The 8330-nt window shown below is 41.8% G+C and overlaps 1 long non-coding RNA gene across 1 annotated transcript; it reads right to left on the reverse strand.

Annotated features, from left to right (window-relative positions):
• Positions 1-720: 720 nt before the first annotated feature.
• LOC112846481 (uncharacterized) lies at positions 721-6431 on the reverse strand. The gene is made up of 3 exons (XR_003219469.1): positions 6406-6431; positions 1854-2111; positions 721-1012 (listed from the first exon to the last, which is right to left on the reverse strand). It is a non-coding gene; the product is annotated as an uncharacterized LOC112846481 (long non-coding RNA).
• Positions 6432-8330: the final 1899 nt, after the last annotated feature.

Consider the following 8330-nt stretch of genomic DNA (forward strand, 5'->3'; position numbering starts at 1 on the left):
ACTGCAGCTCGTCAGTGAGGTAACCAGGCAGGTCTGCTGGGATCCTTTCTAGGAAAATAAGATTTGTATGCTAACAGATTTTCCCCTTGTTTCAGTGCCTTCCTGCTTCAAGATTCGTTTTCATGCCATCATTCACCTCCAGTCAGACGCCTGCCACCTTGGATCATTACCCCCCTATTCACCACCACTGCTGCCCCCCTCAGAGCCTCTTCCTCACTTGCCTGCCTGCCCACCCTTCAGCAGTTTCCACAGACCTCTGCCTTCATCCTTTACTCCCACCTAGTCTGGACTCCAAGTAAGTCATTGTTGCAGCCACTTTATGAACACTCTCTGTCTTGTCACATTCCCTCAGATTTCCTGCCCTAACTGCTCTCTCCTCTCCCACAGATCTGCCGCCCTCACGCTGTTATGTCCGCTCCTCTGGCCTGTCTCTCTCACCTCAGTTAAGATGTTTTTGTAGGACTCGCTCCTTAAGTTTAGGTTCATTTATGTTTTGTTCTTGTTGACTGAGTTGAAGCTCACAATCTGTTGTGTTAAATGAATTATACTTTGTGTGAATAAAGAAACTTTCACTGATTAAATCCTCTGAGTCCTGAATCACAACGATATTAAACCTGACATTATAGAGATATTATATAATAGTTTTATAAATCTTCTGACTAAATAGACCCAGGTGGCTTCAAACATTTAAAGAGATAGTATGATGTTATTTCTCAAGCATGAAACTCATTTAGAAAAATCCATCAAATGTTTTGATCCTGCTCACCTTTAACTGACATCCAGCTCTGTGCTGACTCTCTTCCTGAGTACTGACACTTGTAGAAACCTTCATCAGACTTTGACACTGCAGAGATCTTCAGCTCCCCTCGGGTATCATTTTGAATAAGTTTGTCATTGTGATAGAAAAACACATTGGAAAGTATTTTTTGTGTTTTCAAACTGCAGCTCAGACTAACAGAAGCTCCCTCAGTCACAGGATGAACAGGACTCACCAGGATAGGACCATAATAATCTGTGAAAACAAAAAAACAAACATATTGTTTCAGTCAGACCAGCTGATGCAAACCTTTTAGAAAAAGCTGTGAGTCATGTCTCATGATCTACAGGCAGACTTGGCTTCAGAGAGATTTTCTGAGATTTTCCTTTCGGAGATCTCAGCCTGGTTTTAATGACTGGAGAGAAGTTTGAATAAGTGACAACATTTCAGTGTTTAGATGTTCAGTTACAGTGGGTTCATCATGTGGATCATTCGTATAGTCACCATTTGCATTTTTTAGAAGGCTGAGAGTTCATGGAGTAAATAAATGCATCATGTTACAGTTTTATAAGGAGATTGTTGAATCTGTTATGGTATCACTACATGGTTTGGCAAACTTTCTGTCAAACTCAGATCCCAAATTCTAAATCTGATTATGAGGAATGGAAATATAGTTGGATGCTCCCTTCATCTTCCCTGCAGGAGTCAAACTTTTAACAGTGACATAATTTAATGGTTTTAGGTGAAATTATAAACATTTGTATATTTGTGTTATTTTGCATGATGTGTTTGCCTACATTTTTCTGAATGGAGACAATAAAAGTTCATCTAATGTGATGACAGAGATGTTGAGCTTTTAAGAGTTTTATTCTAACAGAGAAAATATAAGATTACTGTGTGCAAGTTTTTACAAACGTGATTATGAAAAGATCGAGTGAAATGAGACCAACAACAAAGAATATTTTGATGCTTTTTTGTCTAAAATTGTCTCAGTTTTGTTTGTTTTGCCACATAGAATTACTTCACATAGCTGGGACAAATGTTCATGTGACGTCTAAATCATTCAGATCCAAGAAGTAAATGTATAATAACATACTCTGTACAGTGATGTTGACTGCACTGCTGAACTCTCCTGATCCAGACTCACACCAGTACACTCCAGTATCTGACTTTGATGTGTAGATGTTACATGTGGATCCAGTCATTCTCCAACAGTCAGAGAGTCGGCCGTCCTCAGAGAACTTCCTCACTCTCCACTCAGTGAAGTTTCCCTCACAGGTCAGTGAGACAGAGTCAGAGGTGAAGTGTTGCACTCTGTCAGGACTCACTGTGAGAGACGCTGCTGAATGAACATCTGGAAACAACATGCAGTGAAGAGACAAAGCTCACAGATGTTAGCATTCAAAATATCACAGTGAAAATATTTGTTTGAAGCTTTTGTTCTGAAGATCAGTGATAATATTTTAATAAGATACTTCAATAAGTGTGTGAATGGGTGGATGACTAGATGTGTAAAGCGCTTTGGGGTCCTTAGGGACTAGTAAAGCGCTATACAAATACAGGCCACTTAAGATACAGAGTTTGTTTGGTCAAACTAATTTTTAGCCTGAACATTTTATGTTTACTACAGACTCAATGGTCCAGAATAAAAAAAATTAAATTAAATCACATAAAAAAATACTTTAAAAAAATAAATAAAAGAACACATACTGACCATTTTCCTACAGAAACTCAGCTCACTTCAAACAGGACTGAAATGCTATCACCCCATTTTACTTTAGACTAGTGATGTGTCGGTCGCGAACGAAACGGCTCTTAGAGCCGGATCTTTGAAGTGAACGACGCGAGCCGGCTCCTTATTGCGAGCCGTGGGTTTTTTTGTCTTTCTCTCACCCTCTCTCTCGCACTTTTTTCCGCTTCACTCCGCACACGAGCCTTGTGCTTTACGCTGGGATGAGGGGGGAGGGGCGGTAGTTACACTCAGTAGCACAGGAGGGAGAGAGAGAGAAAGAGAGCCAGGGACAACAACGTCACATTAGAAAGGTATAGTAATCATCCACAACTATTTTCAGTTGCAGATGATAAAGGATTCAGAAAGTTTATTCATGCAGGCCCATATGACAGAGAATGTGCATCTTCTTTTTGTTTTCATATTTTCATTTATATTTAATTGTGTTGTGGTTTGTTGTGTTTTGTGTTTGTTTCACTTTAAATTTGTTTAAAAGGAAAAAGCTGAAAATTTAAATAGTTAAAAGTTGAAATGTAAATAGTTGTTTTTTGTATTATATGATTTATTTATTACATTTTAAGTGGAGTGAATAAATAAAAGTATATTTACGGTGGCCCCTAGAGACAAAGCACGTACAAACTCCAAAACACATACGAACTCCATAGGACAGGGGTCGGCAACCTGCGGCTCCGGAGCCGCATGCGGCTCTTTAGTCCTTGTACTGCGGCTCTGCGTGGTTTGGGAAAATAAATTAGAAGTATTTAGCTGAAGTGTATTTTATTTATGTTAGTTCTTTTTTAACTTGTAGTTAACGCTAGAAAATAAAATCATGTTTTTTTTATATTAGTAATTCCTTTTGTGCATAATTTTATATTGTTGTTAATAATAAATTGTTGTTAATAATAAGAGCGGCTCTTTTAAGTGATCCGGGACGAAAGAGCCGGTTCTCTAAAAAGAGCCGGAAATCCCATCACTACTTTAGACTGGCACACCAGTAAACCAGGACTCTCATGATTTTTGATCCCCTCTTTGACTCAGACTAACAGAAGCTTTTCTGTGGTCTTCTTTTGAGGCTGGTTCAGTGAATCTTGGTCAGCGCGTGGTGAAACTAAGTGTTTTGGAATCTGCAGAAGCAAATAGCTGCAGAAGCTAACTAGCCTTTGTCTATATCATTACATGGAGTCTGGAGAATTTTTGGATCGGTTATGTTTGTTTCACATTTATGTAACTGCTCTTTAAATCATCACTTATTTTTGCTGTATTCGGTGGTTGTAGAAATGGCTTATTTGAGACTTTAAATTAGGGTGACCAACCGTCCTCTTTTCCCCGGACATGTCCACTTTTCACGTTCCGTCCGGGGGATTTTCGAGATTGATAAAAATGTCCGGGTTTTTCTATAGTCCGATAGAGGACCCATATGTGTGACGTCATCCTGCTACTTTGTAAGCGCTTGTTCTGCGCTCACAGACCGGACAGACAACGCGCAGCAATGCGCCTAAAGATGTTTAAAACATCCCAAAGTGTGCATCTTTTCAGACGAACTGCAAAAGAAATTTTCCTCATACCGTCCCGGTACTGGTAATTTTTCTTATGCAGATGAGGCATTATTTCTGTACCATCCATCCATCCATCCATCCTCATCCGCTTTATCCGAGATCGGGTCGCGGGGGCAGCAGCCTAAGCAGAGAAGCCCAGACCTCCCTCTCCCCAGCCACCTCCTCCAGCTCATCCGGGGGAACACCAAGGCGTTCCCAGGCCAGCCGAGAGATATAATCTCTCCAGCGCGTCCTGGGTCTGCCCCGGGGCCTCCTCCCGGTGGGACATGCCCGGAACACCTCACCCAGGAGGCGCCCAGGGGGCATCCTTGTCAGATGCCCGAACCACCTCAACTGGCTCCTTTCGATGTGGAGGAGCAGCGGCTCTACTCTGAGCCCCTCCCGGATGGCCGAACTTCTCACCCTATCTCTAAGGGAGAGGCCAGCCACCCTTCGGAGGAAGCTCATTTCTGCCGCTTGTATCCGCGATCTCGTTCTTTCGGTCACTACCCACAGCTCGTGGCCATAGGTGAGGGTCGGGACGTAGATCGACCGGTAAATTGAGAGCTTCGCTTTTACACTCAGCTCCCTCTTCACCACGACGGACCGGTGCAGCGTCCGCATCACGGCAGCCGCAGCACCAATCCGTCTGTCGATCTCCGACTCCCTTCTCCCATCACTCGCGAACAAGACCCCGAGATACTTAAACTCCTCCACTTGGGGCAAGAACTCATCCCCGACCCGGAGTGGGCACTCCACCCTTTTCCGGCTGAGAACCATGGCCTCAGATTTGGAGGTGCTGATCCTCATTCCCGCTGCTTCACACTCGGCTGCGAACCGTTCCAGTGCGAGCTGGAGGCCCTCACCCGATGAAGCCAACAGAACCACATCATCCGCAAAAAGCAGAGATGAGATTCTGAGGCCACCGAAGTGAAAGCCCTCCGCCACTTGGCTGCGCCTAGAAATCCTGTCCATAAAAATTATGAACAGAATCGGTGATAAAGGGCAGCCCTGGCGGAGCCCATCACCCACCGGAAACGAGTCCGACTTATTGCCGGCAATGCGAACCAAACTCTTACAACGGTTGTATAGGGATCGAATGGCCCGTAGCCATTTCTGTACCATTATTTATTATTCCAGAGGCTTTTAATTTTTTTTTTTTTTTTTGCACTTGTTGACTTGTAAAAGCCAATATGACATATTTTATTTCTCAATTCATTAACTGCACAGAGAAGGCATCGTTTAAATATGTTAAATATGTTTCTTTAAGCAAGTTCTTCATGACTGAGCCAAGTGTCCTCTTTTTTGGAAATCGAAATATGGTCACTCTAATTTAGATAAGATTTTAAGGTTTCTGTGGATATTACACATGGTGATATTTGCATAAAAGGCTTGACATCATGGGTTACATAACTCTTAACCTGGGGCGTTGGAGCTTAATCTGTCAGCAGAATTCTTTCTACCAGTTTTCAAATCATACTGGCTGAGGTTAAAGGCAAATCATTCACGGGACTTTAGCTTTAACCCTGATCAGCACTAATAGAACAGACAACACAAGCCCTGAATCACACAGACAGTCAAATCAATGGAAAACAAAGGAGCCGAATACTGACATGTTTAAGATGATCTAACCCACATGCTTTATCTGCTGGCAGCTCATGTAGAGCTCGGTACACGTCATGTGACATCATGAGCTTTGAGTCATCACTCTCAGCATCATCCACCTGATACAGATCACTCTGAACACACTTCAGTCATTTGCTGTAATGTTTCTGTCATAACTCTGTGATATTGTCTGTTTCACAGATTCCTTCTACAGTGAGATATTTTGCAGCAGCAGGACCAAAACTAAAAACCTTTGAAGGATATTTTAAATGAACAATAACAGCAGCTGTTATTTGTGACGTCTTCTTCTAGCGTCCATCTGTAGTCAGTGTTTTTCTTGTATTTGTCAGAGCTGTTAACCTGCCTGCTGACATCTTTGTTTCTTTATTAACTATATTTGACTTTTTTATCTGAACACCTACCTGAGCACTAAACAAAGAGTCTTAACTGTGTAAATCCTGTCTGTGCACTAAGTAAAAATAATCAGTACAAACAGTAACATGAGTTTAAATATCAAAGTAAAAGTATTCAAAGAGAAAACATTAAAAATCTCATAGATGTCTTTGGTTTTTCATGTTATCACACATGAGAAATAAGAAAAGGAATCAGAGAAATTCAGTTTGGTTTGAATATTCAGTTCAGTTCTTTTGTAAATCATATTGATGTACACTGATCTCAATGGTCATCATGGAAATAAGATTTTAATGGTCTAAATGTTGGTGAATAAAAATGATGACCTAACATGAGCTTATTGAAAGGACAGAGAGAAACAAACTGACCTGCAGACCAGACAAACTTTGGTTGACTGTGATCAGTGTGATACTCTGGGTCTCCTCTTCCAGCTCTGCACACATATCCTGCTGTGTGTGTCTGTCCATGAATGATGTAGGAGTCCTGTGCAGTCCCACTGCCATCAGGTAGCAGCTCATAACTGGAGGATTTATAGTTGTATGTTTTCAGATCAGGAACAGCTTTATACCAGTAGAAGCTCCATCCTGCAGACGGATGTTCAACCTCACAGTTCAGAGTTACTGAGGCTCCAGGACGCAGCCATGATGGAGACACAGTGAGGACAGGACGGGGTTTATCTGTTCAAGAAAGATTTTCTCTCAGTGAACATGTAGTACAGTCTCTGAACAGTGAGCTCAGTTTATACAAAGAATAATAATCTCAGTCTATATGAACAGAAACACATTTTACAAAGTGTTCAAACAGCTTAAAGGAAATATGACAGCAAGCAGGAGAAACCTGAGTGAGTGGAAGAGATTCAACAACAGAGCAAGTTGTGAACAGATGCATTTTTATTTCCAGTCTTTGACAGTGATGGTGTCCAACTTCAGTCTTGGGGATAAAATCTGTTTGATGTAGTTTGAATGAGGATTTGTTGGTTTTCTTTGGTGTCAGTTAGCAAGCATGCTATGTCCTTGTGTTCTTTACTACAGCTGTGTCCAAATTCATGGGCTGCATCCTCCTGAGGCCGCATTTGTAGACCGATTACGTCACAGCGACGCGCCGAAGGCTGTCCAAATTCGTAGACTCCTCCAAATGCAGCCGACAAATGCGTCCTCCTTTTCCCCGAATTTGAAGGATGGGTCAGGTGTGTCCTTCGTAGCCCACCATATCCCAGAATTCATAGCGCGGCCCAGCCAAACTGCAGTTTCCGGCAATGGCGGCAGCTACTAAGTTTTACAATTACTGTTATTAATCCTTCTGGGTCACAAAATAAACTTTTAACATATTTTCAGGCGAGAATGTAGGTGTGTAAACTTGAAATATCTGCTCGGTTTATCAAGACATCGCATATTTGCAAAAGTGCTTCGACGTTTTCGGAGACGCCTGTTACCCACCAGCTCGATAGCTAGCCGATAGCTCGAGGGTCACTGAAGCCGCCGAGAACGGCACAACTCCCGGCACATCATTTTCAGATCACCGCCGACTTTCGCTACTCGGGTTAAACGTAATATATAAGTCACTTAGACAACCTAAAAATGTTATTGTTTGGGTTTTTTCAGTGTTTTATTTGTTCGTGAGAAAATCGGTTTGGCTGAGATTAAAGTTATTAGATTAGATTAGATAAAATAAAACTTTATTAATCCCCCGGGTGGGTTCCTCCTTGGTTTTTACACCACTGAATAAACGTCAAACAGAAAACTGATTAAAAAGAAGTATGAGACGGTCGAGAATTTACGCCAGTGTCCTGTTATATTTTAAATAGCAAGGAGCAGACAGCCGAGTTTATTAAACTCCACCGAGACAGCGGTGACGTTAATCAGAAGGCTAGACCGTCCAATTTCACAGCCGTTTACTTCCGGCCTACCCGACCTTCTGAGGACCCGGCCCACGTAGACCGCGAAGGCCGGGTCCTCAGGAGGATGCAGCCCATGAATTTGGACACAGCTTACATCTGCTGTTGAAGCCTCTGATAGCTAAGATGAGACCTAGTAAGTTTCTTTTATATTCTTTTGCTGTGGAAGCTGACATTTCCTGCCGATGTGCACAGATGTCTTTAGACCACAATAACAAATCAAATCAAAATCAAATCAAAATTTATTTATATAGCACATTTAAAAACAACAGTTTTGATCAAAGTGCTTCACAAATTAGGAAATAAAATACGACAAATACAACGCAAGACGAGACAAACAGAAACCAACCAAATGATAATCAAACTATCTTACATCAAAGCCAGAGTAAAAAGATGGGT

This window comes from Oreochromis niloticus, linkage group LG3 (genome assembly GCF_001858045.2).
Source record: "Oreochromis niloticus isolate F11D_XX linkage group LG3, O_niloticus_UMD_NMBU, whole genome shotgun sequence".
Lineage (NCBI taxonomy): Eukaryota > Metazoa > Chordata > Actinopteri > Cichliformes > Cichlidae > Oreochromis > Oreochromis niloticus.